Here is a 19276-nt window from a genome sequence, read left to right on the forward strand (position 1 = left end):
TCAATGAGCCTCACAATATCATCACACAGCTTCTCTTTCAATGACTGTATTCCTCACAGCGACAACGCTGACCTAGTCACTAAGAGGCCGTACATCAATTCTGTGTCTCTGCCTTCAAGTGGTTGTAGTGATGTGGATGATTGGAAGGTGGAAGCAGCATTTACTATGGGGGGGGGGGGTGGCGCATGGATACCTTGCAGTCGGAATGAAATAATTCACGCTGATTGTTGTTGGCAACCCTAATGGGGTTATGATTGAGATCAATATGCCTCCATTCCTCAGAGAAGCCTGCCTATAACTGGATGCAGTGTGTTGACTGGAGTTTTTTTTTACTTTTCCCCATGGGAAAAGTGAATAATCAGGCAGTGGTTGACACATTGATGAAAGACTGCTCAAGCAAATATCACCGCAATACTCTCAAATAAGCCAGAGCTATAAATATTCAATACACTAGTGACGTTGAAGGCAATGAGAGCTATGCCTGTGTGGAATGTAGACAACAGAACAGCTTCCAGCAGATTACATAGTGGATGATTACCTCACAACTGGCTGCTGGACAGTCAGGACAAGCCCTGCTGGTATATCAGTGACTGGGTCTGTATCACACAGCAGATTTCCTGGCCAACCCATCAGTGGCTGCAAAAGCCTAAGGTTCAATAATGCAACTTGGCTGTATTTTTTTTCTCTCTATTTAAAGGGATCTTACATCGTTCTTCAAAATCAGGACAGCAACTGACAACTTCATTGTCTGTCCTGCCCAGAGCTTGCAGCTGTGTTCGGTCATCCTAATATTGACATTGAGATTTGTCCCAAAGCTGCACTAAACAGGAAAAGGGAAAGGTCTAGGAGAAGACTTGATGGGCTGAATGGCCTACTTCTTTTCCTATGTTTTATGGTCTTGACTACTTTGTACATAGACAAGCAGCAGAAAGAATGCAAAGTTCAACAGTATGGAAGTATGGCTTTATTATATTGGAACTCAGATATGAGCAGGTTGCTGGGCTCTCTGCACTTACTTCCTACAAATACACATCCAATCAGAAGCTATTTCAATATTCATTGGGGAATTAGCCCTGTGCCATTAATAACTAATTTGTTTTTGAAACTGTTCATTGGAAGGCACATGAGAGTCTGCAGTTGCTGGAAATCCAGAGCAACACACACAAAATGCTGGAGAAACTCAGCAGGTCAGACAGCATCTATAGAAATAAGTAAACAGTTGGCATTTCAGGCTGAGAACCTTGTTTATGATTTGAAAGGAAGAGGGAGGATGCCAGAACAAAATGGTTGGAGGAGCGGGAGGAGGACTGACAAGAAGGTGATGGGTGAAGCCAGGAGGATGGGAAGGGTAAAGGACTGGAGAGGAAGGAATTTGATAGGAGAGGAGAGTGGACCATGGGAGAAAGGGAAGGAGGAGGGCACCACGGTGAGGTGATAGTCAGGTGAAGAGATGAGAGTAGAGGCCAGAATTGGGAATAGAAGAGGGAAGGGGGAGGAAATAAATTACCAGAAGGAAAAAATTATGTTCATACCCTCAGGCTGGAGGATATCTAGACAGACTATGAGGTGTTGCTCCTTCACCCTGAGAGTGACCTCATCTTGGCAAAACAGGAGGCCATGGACTGGCATATTGGAATGGGAATGGAGATAGGAATCCTTTACCTATTGAAACCTATTAAAGTGGTTGGCTACTGGGAAATTCCACTTTTGGCAGATGTGCTCAACAAAAATGTCCCCCAATTTACATCCGGTCTCACTGATGCAGAGGAGGCCAGAAAAAGAATGGAACTTAGAATTGATCTGAAATTAAAGCAGAAATTGGTAGAAATGTCCAGCAGCCTAAGCTTTACCTGTAGAGAGGAACAAAGGGAACATCACAAACTGATGACCTATTCGCAGAAATGGAAATGGTTTATTGTTGTCACATGCATCAAGATACAGTGAAATGTTTGAATTGCATACTGATCAAATCATTGCTTGGTACATTGCAGTAGAACAAGGTAGAATAATAACAAATGCAGAATAAAGTGTAACTACTACAGAGAAAGTGCAGTCTACGTAAACGATAAGGTGTAAGGTCATACTAAGGTAGATAGTGAGTTCAAGCGTTCACTTTTATCATAATAGGAAACATTCAATAGTTTCATAACAGCAGGGCTGGTGGCATGTGCTTTCAGAACTTTTGTAGTTTCTACCTGCTGGAAGAGGGAAAAAGGGATAATATTCAGGATGGGTGGAGATTTTGCTGGGTGCTTATTGGAGGCAGTGAGAAGTATAGAGAGTTCATAGAGGGAGGCTGCTGTCTGTGATGCGCTGAGTTGTGTCCACAACCTTCTTGCTGCCCTGCACAAAGCAGTTGCCGTACCAAGTTTTTATGCATCCAGAGAAGATGTGTTCTACAATGCATTGATAAAAATCAAGGAGGTTTGACAGGGACTTGTCAAATTTTTTTTAGCTTCCTGAGGAAGCAGAGGCTAAAAAAAAAGAGTAGAACTGAGAAAATGATACAGATACAACTGTCTTTAAGCATTGAGATTTGGAAAGGTGGGGAAGGACAAAAGATAAGGTCTGTGACCAAAGTTCAGAAAAGATTGTTAACAGAGATTATTCAGAAATGAATAACCTCTGGTTAACAATCTTTCTTGAACTGACAAAAATGGCAGAAAGAGTTATGATCAGAACACATATTTGACATTGATTATCCAAGCACTTTATCCAGTACGTGCAGCAACTTACCTGTATCTCTGACAGCTTAGTATACTGCATTCACCGCCTCAATTATGGTCTTCTGTTCACTGAGGAAGCCAGATACAAATTAGGAGAATGTCTGACAGAACATCTCTGTACATTTTGCATGACCAAAGTGTCCTATTAAAGCTGAGATACTATTTCTCAAAGCTCAAGTCAGGTCAGAAACATAAGAGTGGAAATGCAACAAAGAATAAAATGATGGTGTTGAGAAGCGTGGGATCACAATTCCAGAATGAAAGCAGCTATACAGCTAAACAGTAAACTGATCTGCATTAGTCCTCCCCAAAGTAGAGAAAGTTGGATCATGATCTGCCTAATAAAATGGCAAAAGTATGGAAATTTATTTCGCTCAATGACTCCTTGGGATCTAGAACTCATTACCCAAATAGATGGTCAGGGTAAAAATCCTTTCTGCATTTTAAAGCAGCCTGCAAGATCTGGGGAAGTGGAATGAACCTTCCTTCTGTCTATTGGTAGCTGTTATGGACATGAAGGCCTCTTTCTGTGCTGAATATGTTTGATGATTCAATGTAAATACTGTTTTGCCTGTTTAGGGTGCTTGGGGACTCAGATGGAAGCGAAAGTGTCACATTTTCTGGGCAGTGGAAGAGCAAATAATTCCATATGCTGGAAATTCGATAAAAGGAAAACATGGGGGAAAAAAAACAATTAGACTCCATAAGATACTACAGGGAAGCAAATCTGTTGTCCTTATCTGGTCTGGTGTTAAGTGACCACAGACCCACCAGTATGGCTCAATCTTAACTGTAATCTGAATTACTTAACATATCCCCTCCGTTCAAGGGCAATTAAGAATAGACAATAAACCCTGGCAATAACCTCATTCTGCCAGTGAACAAAACAAAACTGGAAATATCTCCCTTAAGGAACAAATTAAGGGTGGTTACTGGCATGTATGTGCTTAAAGGTACAGAATAGAGGTGATGGATAAGATTAAGAGTCTCTGATTCAAATGAATGATAGTAGGAACTGAATCATCTACTCCAGAGCCTAGAAATGGCCCATTCTAGTCCCTATGAATAGTCTACCCTAAAGTGTACAATTGGCCATCTGCAGAGCCTATGAACAGTGGGATCCCACAGATGCTGCTTGACCTGCTGTGTTCTTCCAGCACCTTGTTTGTTGCTCCGGATTCCAGCATCTCCCAAATTCCTTGCTACAGGCAGCTGCTGAGGCCAGGTCTTTATGTATACTTAAGGCAGAGGTTGATAGTTTCTGGATTGGCCAGGGCATGGAGGGATACGGGGAGAAGGCAGGAGACTGGGGCTGAGAGGAAAATTAAATCAGCCATGATGAAATGGCAGAGGAGACTTGTTGGGCCAAGTGGTCTAATTCTGCTCCTATCGCTTATGGTCTTATTGTCTTTCAGCAGTCCCTTGTATTGCCTAAGCCTATGCATAGCCTGAACCATAGTCATGTATTCTACTGAGCCCATTCTGTTACTGGGTTTTAAAATACATAAAGCTACAGCAGTTGACTTTAAATTACTTAGCAAATAGATAAATTACCCCAATCATATTAAGAAAGACTTTGTGCTTAGATTGGCAATACAAGTGTGAAAATCATTGGACATAATGGGACATCCAGGCCATTCATTTTAATGGACAAAAAACTCTAAGGGCTTTCTTGTCCTGACAATTTACATTCCAAAGAGTCATTTCAATGTTCAAAGTTCCATACAGGATATATGACTTTGTAAAAATTATCACATAATTAAGTGCTAAGGGCATGAAAGTGTGAATTTTAAAATTTTGCACATTAGCTGAGAGCTTTATGTATCAGGATCACAGATCAGGAATGCGGAAAAGTGATTAGCAAATTAAGTTTAGGAGAAGTAAACTGCTGATTGATAACATTTGTGAATCATGCAACTGCTATGTTTCCATTAAACATTAAATTCCAGTGTTTAGTTTCTGTTTATAGAATGCAGTTTCTCAACTGTTTACCAATTGTGATGAACTCAAATCAGAGGATAAGTTGCTGAGTAGATGTGATATTATAATCTTAAAATTATAAAAGTTTTATTACAGTAGAGATGCCTGTCAATTTTAAAGGTTTGTTTGACATAGTTCACAATCACATAATAAATTTTAATTCAGGATTATTAGTTTACCACTCAGCTAGCTGGTATTTGTTGAATATTAATGAATAGACAGCTACTTTTTCCTGAAGGTAAAACTACAAATCTGATAGAGAAATTTTCACACTGCTATTTCTGTACAGTGTTCTCCCAGGCTCTGATGAGCCTGCTGTCTTCAATGAAGGGTATTATGTTGACAGCTCTGTGAATACAAAACACCCTCAAACTTTGCAGAAAATGTGTAAACTTTTGTGACACTCATACATACCTTAATTATGCAGAATAAGCAGTTCACAAGTCATAGTCATAGTGAAGTGCAGCAGAGAATCAAGCCCTTTGGTTCATCTAGTCTATGCTGAAACCATTTCAACTATCTACTCCCATTGACCTGCACTAGACCATAACCCTCCATACACCTACTGTCCATGTACTGTACCTATTGAAACCTCTCTTAAACATTGAAATTGAGCTCACATGCACCACTTGTGCTGGCAGCTCATTCCACATTCTCACAACCCTCTGAAAGAAGAAGTTTCCCCTCATGTTTCCCTTAAACTTCTCACTTTTTACCCTTAACCCATAACCTCTGGTTGTAGTCCCACCTAACCTTAGTGGAAAATGCCTGCTTGCATTTACCCTATATATAATTTTGTATACAGTATCTCTATCAAATCTCTTCTCAATCTTCTACATTCTAAATAATAGTCTTAACCTATTCAATTTTTCTTTATAACTCAGGCCCAGCAACATGCTTGTAAATTTTCTCTGTTCTCCTTCAACCTTGTTAACATAGTTCCTGTAGGTGGGTGACCAAAACTGCACATGATACTCCAAATTAGGCCTCACCAACGTCTTATACAACTTCAACATAACAACTCATCTCCTGTACTCAATACATTGATTTATGAAGGCCAAATGTGCCAAAAGCTTTCTTTACAATCCTATTTACCCGTGATGCCACTTTCTACAAATTATGGACTTGTATTCCCAGATGCCTTTGTTCTACCACGTTCCTTAGTGCCCCACCATTCACTGTGTAAGAGCTACCCTGGTTGGTCCTCTCAAAGTGCAAAACCTCACACTTGCCCACATTAAATTCCACCTGCCATTTTTCAGTCTATTTTTCCAGCTGATGCAGATCCTTCTGCAAGCCATGATAGCCTTCCTCACTGTGCACTACACATTGATTCTTGGTCTCATTTGCAAATTTGTTGATCCAGTTAACTATATTATCATCCAAATCAGTGATATAGATGGTGAACAACGACAAACCCAGCACCAATCCCAGTGGCACAGCACTAGTCAGAGGCCTCCAGACAGAGAGGCAACCATCTACTGCCATGCTCTGTCTTCTCCCACAAAGCCAATGTCTATTCCTACTTACTACCTCATCTTGAAATATTTCATACTGAGTGCCAAGCAATTGAACCTTCTTGACCAGTCTCCCATGCAGGACTTTGTCAAATGCCTTACTAAAGTCCATGTAGACAACATCCACTGCCTTGCCTTCATCCACTTTCCTGGTAACTTCCTTGAAAAAGTAGGTCAGACATGAGCTACTACACATGAAGCTATGCTGACTATCCTTAATTAGTCCATGTCTATCCAAACAGTTATATATCTCGTCCCTTAGAACATCTTCCAATAACTTTCCCATGACTGTTGTCAGATTAGCTGGCCTATAATTTCCTGGTTTATGTTTAGAGCCTTTTAAAAATAGCAGAACAACATTGACCATCTTCAAATCCTCTGGTACCTCCCTCCAGTGTTCAATGTTCATTTGAGGCCTTTATCAGCAAATTAAAGGTTCACACGTCTGATTACAATTCCTTTAACCTCACACAGATGAAAATATTTTCAGATGAAGGAAGCACTACCGTTAGTGCTATTTTAATAGATAATCAATTATGACCATTTTAGTATCTGATTCATTTCTTCTGGCTACTGTGATAATTCTGCAAGTATCTGTTTGATTCTTTCTAGATCCCACAGAACTCAATGACAGCAAAAGGGGATGGTGTCTTGTTAAAGGACTTTGTCTGAGTTTCAGGGATGCACACACAGTACCAGATATTGGTGCATTATTTCCCTTGGGGGGCAGTTGGGAGAATGAGCAAAGAGAACACTGAGCAGGGTAAACGACTAGATGGTAAAAGAAAGGATAGATGAAATGCCCTTAGAATGAGGCCATGCTCATCCAAAGGCAACTCTACTTGACCTTTTGTGTGGAAGTATGCTAGGCAACCAGTCATCAATAGGGACATTCTTACATAAATATTTCACCTACTCTGGCCCCAATAATAACCTCAGGGTAGGTGAGGACTACTAAGTCATTAGTTGCCAATGTCATCATGGCCTTTTGTGTTGTGCTGCTTCCAAAAAGGAGATAGAAATATGTACTGTTCTGTACTTTGCCACTCGCTATCATATGAAAGAGATCAGAGATGGGCTTCATTCGAAGAGAGATGGTAACATTTCATTCTGGAGATGGAGGGATACTATCACATTGTAGAACTAATTCATGACCAGGGAGTGTGAGAAGGGTGCGAATATGACACTTAAATGGAGGATTGGATTTGTTTGCATTGAACACTGCAGTAGGGTCAAAGGCTGAATGACAGACTCCTCCTATCATTTTCTATTTTCCTATGTATCTTGCTGATTTCCAATATGATAGCAGCAGGACTGTAGTATAGTGAATAATGGTTATCCTACTGTGCCCATGGATATGTCAGGACTTTCAACATATGCTGATTTAATTAGGATGCATCAGATGTGCTGTACTATAATTCCATTGAATTTCCTTAAAGTTCAAAGTACATTTATTATCAAAGTACATATATGCCACCCTGAGATTCATTCCATTGCAGGCATGCACAGCAGAACAAAGAAACACGGTAGAATTAATGAAAAACTACACACGAACGATGACTAGAAATACTTCCTTACGAGGAATAGTTCCCACTGTTTGGAAGTTCAAACTGCAGTAATAATCCCATGCAAATGATACACTTGCTGGGTGCAGACCTAATGTCTTTGTCATGGTGTGGTCTTCTTTATGGGTGCAGATCTGCACCAATACCTCTCAAATCTCATTATTCTAGTTGAAATGCCAATCCTAACAGCTAGTTGCACAACAGTAGCAGGAGAATCAATCATTTTATTTTGTATTGGTGACTATTTGATATTTTGTGCTTGGTGGATGTTACCAACTAGCAAGGCTATGGCTTCAATTGCTCCATCAAGTTATACTTTGTTGCAGTGACCCATGTTAAGAAATGAACTTGTGCTAATCATCCTAATTCCAAAGGAGGACAAATTTACAACTTAATTGTAAAGTTCCAGATCTTTCAGTAATGAATTCTTCACTTAAATTACAGAGTGGCAAAATACATATCATTCTCACCCCTGTGAATTTATGGTTTGACAATTCTGAAATCACCCCCTCCATTATGTCTACTGGATTATTACAATTTCTTTAGTGCTTGATCCTGTGCACTTTCTCATCTTTCTGCTTCATTGCATGAGTGGATTTTGTATCTTGTGCTAGATTAGCTCCGTTGAGCAATGATATTTGCTGCTTTAATTTAGCTCTTTCATCAATCACACTTTCTCTGATGGTAAAATGCCCACAAATTTTCTCTGTGCTCCATGACTTCCATCACTTGTCAGGATGAATGATTCAGGAATATTTTTTCCTATCTCACTCAGGTGATAAATCACTTTATTTACCTGTCTAATTTTCACTTCATCTGCAAGTCCTGGCATATTCCAAGATCATCCCCAGTGTTCTCTCCAGTGCACCATTCCTCAGGCAAAGAAGTATGATGCCTTGCTGCAATATCAGATCTGACATCACTAGTTTAGCTCAAATTTTTATTTGCAGCTTATGACTGACTAGATGCCTACACTGATTTCTGGCTGTATTTTTTAACCTTGCTTGCTGAGAACATCCATACATATTAAATTAGTAATTACTCTGTGTTCAGTATGTAATTTCCAATGCCTGAGACTGTGCAAGGTGTAAGGGTTTAACAATTCACACTTCAGTTGATAGCACATGACATTACAGCAAGAGCTGATTTTTTGTTTGCAATTGTAGAGCTAAGTGGGTGTAAAGAAGTTTTTATAATCCATAGACACCTTAGTACTGGTATTCTTTTATACTGTTCCATTATGACAAATAAAATATATTCATTATATATCCAATTTTATTTTTGGACTTTGTAGAAATTTGTGCTTGGTCAGTCTATACTAGCAACTGTTAAATTCAGCGGATCTCAAAACGCAAGGGTAATTACAATCAGTGACAGATTTGGCAAATAAAACCAAATTATTCTCTCTCAGATGCAAGAGCAACAGGTAATTTTTGAGAGGCTAAAGGATACATTTGGAAGGGAGAATGATAAACTTAATATGTATTTTCACACTCGGGCTTTTAATTTCTAAAACAGTCATGGTACTGGGATTTCTCATTCAGTTTTTTTTCATGATGTTCATTAAAGATAATTTTGCTATTATTTTAGAACTTCATGACCGCCTATACTAAACTGTTGAATGATGCATAACTTCTATTGATGACATATTTCTAAGGAAATTTCCATACTTCCTAAGTTTGTGTGAAGAAGGTGGGCAGCCAAATGTATCATGGTGTATCTGGCATTATTCCCCTCAATCAGTTCTGTGCTGTGCATCACTCTTAAAACATTCTCATTTTTCAGTATGCAAGTTCGATGTTGTCATTTAAAGTTAAATTGGATAGTTATATGGACAGGAAAGGAATGGAGGGTTATGGGCTGAGTGCAGGTCGATGGGACTAGGTGACAGTAAGAGTTTGGCACAGACTAGAAGGGCCTAGATGGCCTGTTTTCATGTAATTGTTATATGGTTATATATAAGTGATCTTCAGTCCTGAGCAAAACATTCCCTAGCACAACAGTGATTCTTAACATAAACATGGAACCAATTTATTTATCACTGGTATTTGAGAAGAGTGATTAGCTACAAGGCTGGTTTCTTAAAGAGTAAAGTCTATCATGCAACGATAGCTAAATAATCAAATAATGTGAAAAGTTTAAATTTGACCTTCAATTTTGCTAATAGAGGCACTTGTGTGAATGCTCGGTAAGGATAAGGCAGTCGTCATGTGGGAAGGGGTAAAGTAAAGAAGCTAGAATTAATCAGAATTAAGTGAACTGACAAGGGCCAGGCATGGTCTTTAACACTGTATTTGTACTCTTGCTCCGCTCTTGAGTACAAAACAAAAGCGTGAAGTTTCAGGATTATTTCAGACCAAAAGATAACAGCATGATCAACAAAGTTTTATAAATCCTATATTCTATGAGTTACCATCATATAAGTGCAATGGATTCCAGTTAATTAGGACAGCTGCTTATTTGGGACAAATAAGCTGATTGAGAAAATAGCTGGGATTCCTTTTATTTATTTGGGGCACTATGCCATGGAATTTTGACAGGATATTGTTGCCGAACGGTTTCTAACTAGCATCTGTCGCATGCTGTGTGGCTGTTAGACACTACGCCACATTTAGAGTGAACAGTTTGTGAATAGTGTCAGTTGCGTGTTTTTTGGTCAAAGACAGTGATTTTTGTCACTGATAGTTGGCGAGAAATAAGAGGTAAATCAATTTCAAACTGTTTTTCTCACTGTGAGTTCAGCATGCAGCTTGAAGATGTCAGAAATGGGTGGGAGTCAAAATTAAATGATTTCATTGCTTCCACAAGTTAGGATCTACAAAGAACTTAAAGCTATCGACAATCACCTTGAATGTTACAATGAAAATGAAGATTTGGAGGATGCAATCATTGAAAACATTATATGAAGTTAGTCCATTATCTGCACTAGGTGTATGTTCATTTACTGTCAATAAAAAGAACACTGCAGCATATACTGGATGAATTACGCCATCAATTAGATTTTGCTTCCTGAATACTTTTGGGGGTATCTTATGGATGTTGCGCTGCTGATCATGAAAATAACCATGAAATTTCCCTATCACTCATGATATTTTAAAAATCACCTGTATTTGTAATTTCAATTCATAATTCAAATCAATTCAGCTGTTGCCCACAATGTATGGTAAAACATTTTCTATTTTTTCCAAGCCTGGACATGCTTAGGCAGGGCAGATGCTGCATGGCAGGATAAGTTTCAGAGAGGCTATCAAAGCATCTCACACACACACACACACACACACTGTTCTATGCATCATGTTTACATGTATATCAGTTTGCAATCATGTAGATGTGCATGCTCTACGCGCATAGCATATTGTGTTTACTCATTCTAATAAAGCAATTGTATTTTCAGGAATATTTCTGATAGCAAAATGTCTCGCCAATTTGCAGCACCAGTGATTCTGTTATACTTGTGGTGCGTATACACTTAAGTCTAAAAGACAGAGCATGACTCCTTATTAAGAAAGCCCATGAGTTCTATTCTGGGTGTAAAATTGGTGACCAAGGCAAAGCCTGGGCTCCTCACATTTGTTGTGCATCATGTGCTGTCGATCTTAGAGCTTGGCTCAGAGGTGCTTGAAAGTCAATGATGTTCGCTGTCCGGATGATAGGAGTGAGCAGACGGATCATGTGACAGACTGCTACCTCTGTCTGACTGGTGTATCTTGTTTCTCTGCTAAAGATAAGAAATCCGTTGAATACCCCCAATCTCCCTTCAGCCTTGAGATCTGTGCCATATGATGACTGTCTTCTAGTACTGAAGCCACCAGAGATAAGGAGTCTAGAGGAAGAAGATGAAGATACCATGATGCACGAGCCAGGAATAGAAAACAACATTGATACTGATACAGATTTTGAACCCTTTGTGTTAAGTGAGCCTCATCTGATAGCTCAATCTGAATTAAGCGACCTGGTCAGAGACTTGGGTTTGTCAAAGGTGAAAGCAGAATTACTGGGTTCAAGACTACAAGGATGGAATCTGCTGTCACCAGATACAAAAATTTCCATGAGGGATTTCGATACTTGAGACAGATGTTTCCCAGAGTAACTTATGCCAAGATTAAGGAAGGCATTTTTATTGGTCCACAAATCAAATAGATCATTAATGACAGGCAGTTCGAAGTACTTCTAGTGGGACCAAAGAAAATCGTATGGAAGGTGTTCAAGAATGTTGCTGAAAGTTTTCTTGGCAACAGCAGAGCACCAAACTACATGCAGCTTATTGGCAACAAGCTTCAAGCATACAAAACCATGAAATGCAACATGTCACTAAAGATTAATTTTTTGCATTCCAATTTAGACTTCTTCCCTGCAAATCTTAGTGTTATCAGTGATGAGCATGGTAAAAGGTTTCATTAGGACATTGCAGTCATGGAGAAATGGTATCAGGGAAACTAGAATCCATCAATATTAGCTGATTATTGTTGGAAACTTAAATGAGAAGGCTCAGACACTGAGTACAAATGATAATTATCAACAAAACGTTTTTAGCTTAGTTGAACTATTGCAAAGCATCAGCACGACTATGCAATTAAAAGTTAATTTCTTGTATCTCCAAATTTATAGTCTGAAATAATATTTGTGTTCATTTTCAAGTGATCTATCATAATCACAAAAAAAATCTGTGGAAGCAACACTTTCAAAGAAATTTGCTGTCCAGTATTACTATTAGGAACTAATACACAGTTTTATAGTACTGTAGAGGTATTGGTAGTGTTCTAATTTATTCTGTTTTTCATTTAAATACATAATTTGTTACTCAGCTCAATGGTAATTTGTCTTTTTTATACCTTTTTTTAACTATTTCCATGAAACTTCAGCAAATTGGGCCAAAAAGTACTGGTCCCAATGTGTCCCAATTAACTGCATATTAAAGGAATTATACTTGCATGATAGTGACTCATTAGCCACAAAGTACGGCTTTGTAACCACTTTTCCTCGGGTACTGGGTGCAGTGGTTGATCTTAAGATTCTGGACAGCTGCAGTGATGCATTAGAGCCAGGAGAACATTGCCAGTTACTGCTCATCTACTTCAATGCCTCTGTATTTTCATAGACTAATAGGAGAAGAATGTCTGTAAGAACTCACAATTTTCATGACAGCCACTGGTACTTGTTACCTCAGGAGAGTGTTACTTACCTTCTCCTTCCTTGAGGAACAGCAGACAATAACATCATATAAAGCTTGAAGACTGTGGCTTTTTACAGGGCAAGCAACCATTGATGGTGCACTCACAGTGGGTGTGCACCATTTGAGTCGTGAAATTTTTAAAAATGTAAGGGACTTTATGCCTGGGATGTGGGTCCGTTCTGTAACCACCAGAATTATCAGTAAGCGTGGATTCTAAAGCAGCAGCTTATTGACCAGATCAATTTGATATTAATTTCCATTTCTCAGTAAACTCTGTCACCATTTCACATTACAGACTGAAATAATGCCCATAGTTCCAGAGCAGGAAGAGAAAGAGGAGGGGGAAGAGAAAAAAGAAGGAAGGAAAAGAGGAACCAAGACAATAACAGGCAATATTTTCTCCTTTGGCAATTATTAAGACCAACTGATTAAATGTAATTTTAGTGATTACATTCCCAATTCATTCCACAACGTTGCAGGTTCATCTTTCTTCTCTGCTGCTGACAATCACTGCTTTTGCATGAGCACAATGACTGAAAACATGACAACATATATACTATGCATCCAGCTATGACAAATGTCAATGAATCATCCTCACACACACACACACTTGGGGCCTGTTTTCCAAATGTTTCTGCATCTTAGTGCTGTTGGCTTGAACGTTCACAATGGCTGGAGTCTAGAGCTTGCAAACTGATAGCGAAGGAAAGTAGAAATGGTCTTGCAGGTTAATTTCAAGCAGCCAAAGTGCACAGTACGTCATCATCTCACAGCTAACTGGATTGGCAACCTATTCACTAACCTAAAAAAATAATTATTCTCCTCACCACAGGTGTAGAATATACCATCAACAAAATGCTCTGTTGTTGCATACCAAGGCTACTCCTGTGCCAAGGCACCATTCAAGAAGAACAACAACAGATATATGGAAACAATGCCACTTGCAGGTGGTTCGCTCCAGATCAAGTACCAGGCTAATGTGGAAATATATTATTCATCATCAGGGGAATGGCCGATCATTGACTCCACACCTTCACCAGGAGGACTGTACCTATTCAATAACTTGGTGCTTCAGCACCTACCCAATAATACTCAGGGATGGACAAAAATGACTGGCATTGTATAAATAGAGAAGCAGTGAGCTGATTGTGGAAACTATCTTCCTGTGCGTGGCCCACTAATTTACCACTACCACAACCCACCTTCACCTCTACGGGCTATCAAGATACCCCATTTATCCCTTGTAATCTGTTGGTGGGCACATTGTTGGACTTGAAACATTTTCAAAGTCCTTTGAACATTGATATGTTGAGTCCAAATGGAAGGGGTCGGTACTGCCCCTGCAACAGGCAGAGATTGAATGGTGCCTGCTTGTGCTGTAATGGAAGCCAAGGCTCCAGCTACTGGATGGTGCAGATGCTGAAAACTGGAGTAAGAAAATCAAACCCACTCTAAGAACTTAGTCAATGCGGGAGAGGGACTGTCAACATTTCGGGTCAAGATACTGTGGTCCTGTAACCTTCATCTGAGGTCTGCCCCATAGAAGATCTCATCTGAGGTTAGTGAAGTTAAGTCATGTTTGAACTCTTTCTCTGGGGCGCTGGTATCTGGCAACCTTTTCTCATTCAGCTGTGGTTAGTCATAACCACTCACTTCATGGGCATCCTGAGTTTAAGCTAATTTCTACACCACACAAAGGAGCACATCCTGTGCACTGACTCCAACTTTAATGTGAGATTTACCTGGTATCCTTGCAGACCGAGTCTAAGGCAGCAACTGACACCCTCCACCCGATCACCTTACACAGGGGGATGGGTCCACCTTCTGAAAATATCCTGCTTCTCAGACTGGGAGTTCAGCCCCAAGCCTCTGCCTGGTCAGACCTGCTGTAGGTGTGACCAATCCCGACAGGAAGCCAAGCCGATGGGTTTGTATTATTATTAGAGTCAATTTAAATTCTTTCAATTGATTTGGTAGGAATGATTTACAGCTTTATAAATAAATGAAAACATAGTATAATGGTATGGTTTGCATGTCGCAACTGTCGCTGGATGTGGAAGAGCATTCACAAACTTTCAAAAACACCAACAACAGTCCTGAGGTCCAATTGGGCTCTATAGCATCTTCAGAGTAAGTACTGGCTCAGTTCCTTGTGAAATGACCTGCGAAGGGAGGGGCCAGTGCCAACAGTTGACATGCCCAGTGTGTTTCAACCTGAGCTTGATTCTAGGAGTGTCAGAGCAAAAGAGAGAGTTTCACTGTTCCATGGCTGCTGACACATGGCCACATGTTGTTGGCTTACTGAGAGGGGATAGGCACAAATTAGGTTCAAGGTTCTGACACTGGCTGCGGCTGATAATACAGAATGTGTTGGGTTGATGGGAGAAGTGGGGTTTGACGGTGACCCTCATCTTCAATAGACTTGGTGCCACAGGCCATGAGCTTTGTGACAGTTGCTCCAGTTGTGATCAACACTCCACCTTCTGGGGATTGGATGACCCAACAGAAATGAATCTGTATTCTGTTGGTTTCTTGCTGTTACAGAGTCACCAAGTAGATAAACTGGCCCTTCAGCCCACCCCGTTCTTCCCTTCAGATACCCATCTATATACATACACTTTATTAGCTCCACATGTACACACTGATTGGCTGATATCCAATCAGTCAATCATGCGGCAGCAATTCAATGCATTAAAGCATGCAGACATGGTCAAGGGGTTGAGTTGTTGTTCAGAACAAACATCAAAATAGGGAAGTAATGTGACCTAAGTGACTTTGACTGTGGAATGATTGTAGTGCCAAACGGGGTGGATTGAGTATCTCAGAAGCTGCTGATCTCCTGGGATTTTCACACACAGCAGCCTCTAGGGTTTTCAGAGAATGGTGTGATAAATGAAAAACATCCAGTGAGCAGCAGTTTTGTGGATTAAAATGCCTCGTTAACAGGTGAGGTCAGAGGAGAATGGTCAAATCGTTCAAACTGATAGGAAAGGAACAGTAACTCAAATAACCACGCGTGGTGTGCAGAAGAAAATCTGTGAATATACAACACCTGGAACTTGGAGTGGATTGGCTTCAGCAGTATGGACCACAGACACTCACTCAGTGGTCATCTTATTAGGTGCAGGTGATACCTAATTAAGAGGCGACAGAGTATTACCTCATCTTCCAGCACCCTTGTTCCTCATGTTTGCCTGTAAGAGAAAGGAGTGTGTTGGTAAGTGTCAAGAAATGTATTTGGGCAATGCTACTGCCATAGCTGACATAACAAACAGTGTATGACAGTTGTGAGAAACATATATGATGCCTGGATTTATGTGAAGTGTCAGGGTGTGATGGGCACTTGAAGGTTAGGATCCTAGTTTTGCTCCATATAGATTGATGTGATGATTGCAGCCCACCAAAAAGTTCCAAAAGATCCCGAGGTCTTTTTAATCCTCGTGCCACCTCAGCCAAACAATCAACTGTTCATGATGATTTCAGGCCTTCTCAGATTGGGTCCACAGCATTCAAAAGGGGGAGGGTGGGTAGCCAGATGTCGTGGTACCAACTGCGTAGGTAGGAAAAGGGAGGAGGTCTTGAAGAGAGAATATAGGTAGTTAGGTAGAATGCTGAGAAGCAGGATCTCTTGGGTAGTAATCCCTGGATTGCTGCCTGTGAACTGAATTGACTTGATTACTTACATCCTTCATATACATATACATGAGCAGTAAAAATCTTTACGTTATGTTTCCGTCTAAATGTGCTATGTGCAATTTATAGTAATTTGTAATAAATAGTATGTACAACAGGACAGTCAATATAACATAGAAATACCATTGTATCAGTGTGAAGTAATCAGTCTGATGGCCTGGTGGAAGAAGCTGTCCTGGAGCCTGTTGGTCCTGGCTTTTATGCTGTGGTACTGTTTCCCGGATGGTAGCAGCTGGAACAGTTTGTGGTTGGGGTGACTCGGGTCCCCAATGATCCTTCAAGCTCTTTTTACGCACCTGTCTCTGAAAATGTCCTGAATAGCGGGAAGTTCACATCTACAGATGTGCTGGGCTCTCCACACCACATTTAAACTCGAGGTGAACCAATATCATTGTAGGCACGATTGCTAGAGCTGTTGGGAGGAATCAAAACATTTAACCAGAATGTTAGGGCTGAGGATGGGGTGGGTGGTTTACAAGCAGATGCAGTGTGTAATGAGACTATGAGGAAAGACAGGCAGATAGGGAAAAACTGCAGACAGTGGGATGAACTGAAGTGTAACATGGGAATAAAGTTGAAAAGATTGATAGAAGAAGGAGGAGAGAAGGACAGAAGGAGGATGAGAGGAGACATGATAGAGGTGTACAAGATAATAAGAGGAATAGATAGAGTGGATAGCCAGTGCCTCTTCCCCAGGGCACCACTGCTCAATACAAGAGGACATGGCTTTAAGGTAAGGGGTGGGAAGTTCAAGGGGGATATTAGAGGAAGGTTTTTTACTCAGAGAGTGGTTGGTGCGTGGAATGCACTGCCTGAGTCAGTGGTGGAGGCAGATACACTCGTGAAGTTTAAGAGACTACTAGACAGGTATATGGAGGAATCTAAGGTGGGGGCTTATATGGGAGGCAGGGTCTGAGGGTCGGCATAACATTGTGGGCCAAAGGGCCTGTACTGTACTGTACTATTCTATGTTCTATGTTCTATGAATGCAGGACTGAAGTTGTTAAATTTAAACACATGCAGTATATATAATAAGGTAAGTGATCTTGTGGTGTGGCTAGAGATTGGCAGGTTTAATATGGGCATCAATGAGTCGTGGCTGAAAGAAGATCATAGTTGGGAGCTTAACCTCAAGGATACACATTGCATTGAAAAGACAGAGTGGGTGGGCTGGCTGTGTCGTTAAAAAATGAGATCAAATCCTTAGAAAGAGGTGACATAGGATTAGAAGATAGAAAAATCAGGTTGGTGCTGCATCCCAAGAAAGGTCATTTGCAGAATGCCTATGTGATGGGTTTTTTAGAACAGCTTGTGGTTGAGCCCACAAGGAGAAAGGCAATAATGGATTGAATGTTGTGTAATGACCCAGATTTGATTAGGGAGCTTAGGGTAAGGGAACTTTTAGGAGACAGTGATCATTGTATGACAGAATTCATCCAGTTTGAGAGGCTGAAGCTAAAGTCAGATGTATCATTATTATAGTGGACTGAAGGGAATTATGGAGGCATGAGCGAGCACCTGGCCAAGTTGATTGGGAGGGGACACTAACATGGATGATGGCATAACAGCATTTGCTGGAGTTTCTGGGAGCAATTTGGAGCGTGCAGGATTGCTACATGGCAAAGAAGAAGGAGTATTCTAAAATGAGGATGAAGCAACCGTGGCTGATGAGGAAAGTCAAAGACAGCATTGAAGCAAAAGTGTGGATATATAATATAGCAAAAATTAGTGGGAAGTTAGAGGATTGGGAAGCTGTTAAAATCCACCAGAAGGCAACTAAAAAAGCCAAATTGAGATAAAGATTAAATATGAAAGTAAGCTAGCCAATAATATAAAGGAGGATACCAAAAATTTTTTCAGATATACAATATAAAGAGTAGACAAGAAGCAAGAGTGGATATTGGACTGCTGGAAAATGATGCTGGAGAGGTAGTAATGGGGGACAAAGAAATATTGGATGAATTTAATAACTATATTGTGTTGGTCTTCACTGTGGAAGATACTAACACTATGCCAGAAATTTGAGAGTGTCAGGAGGTAGAAGTGAGAAAGAATAGTTGCTATTTCAGCTTGAGTATCCCTTGTCTGAAATGTTTGAAGCCAGAAGTGTTATGGATTTTTGATTTCTTCTTGTATTTTGGAATATATAGTGAGATCGCTTGGGATCACCATCATTTCTGACTCTGAATTTATGTGCTACTGGTAAGCAATCTTTACCTTACACTTGTTCATCTCACAAATGTACTCAATAGTAAATATTATTACATACCATTAATGTAATGAAAATAGAATGTGTGCAGGGTAACAAAAGCAGAACAGCAGTATCGGGAGGATACCTGAACCAGCTGCTGAACAACAAATAATAGCAGATCTTTCAGTCTCCACTTACGACGCCGTGTTTTCATTAAAAAGTACACTGTATTTGTAGTTTATCTTTTTTAGGTTTTACATAAGGTATAAAAACAATCAGCATCATAGACTTGTTCTGATGCTAGATTTTCATGATCAGCAGATGCTTTAAAAATTTAGCGCCTTGCCTTTTCTTAAATTTCTGCAACCAGCCTGCTGAATATTCACAATTGCCTTCAATTTTCAGTTTTTGTAATAGTTCTTTGCTTGTTT

This window comes from Mobula birostris, chromosome 7 (assembly GCF_030028105.1).
Source record: "Mobula birostris isolate sMobBir1 chromosome 7, sMobBir1.hap1, whole genome shotgun sequence".
Taxonomy (NCBI): domain Eukaryota; kingdom Metazoa; phylum Chordata; class Chondrichthyes; order Myliobatiformes; family Myliobatidae; genus Mobula; species Mobula birostris.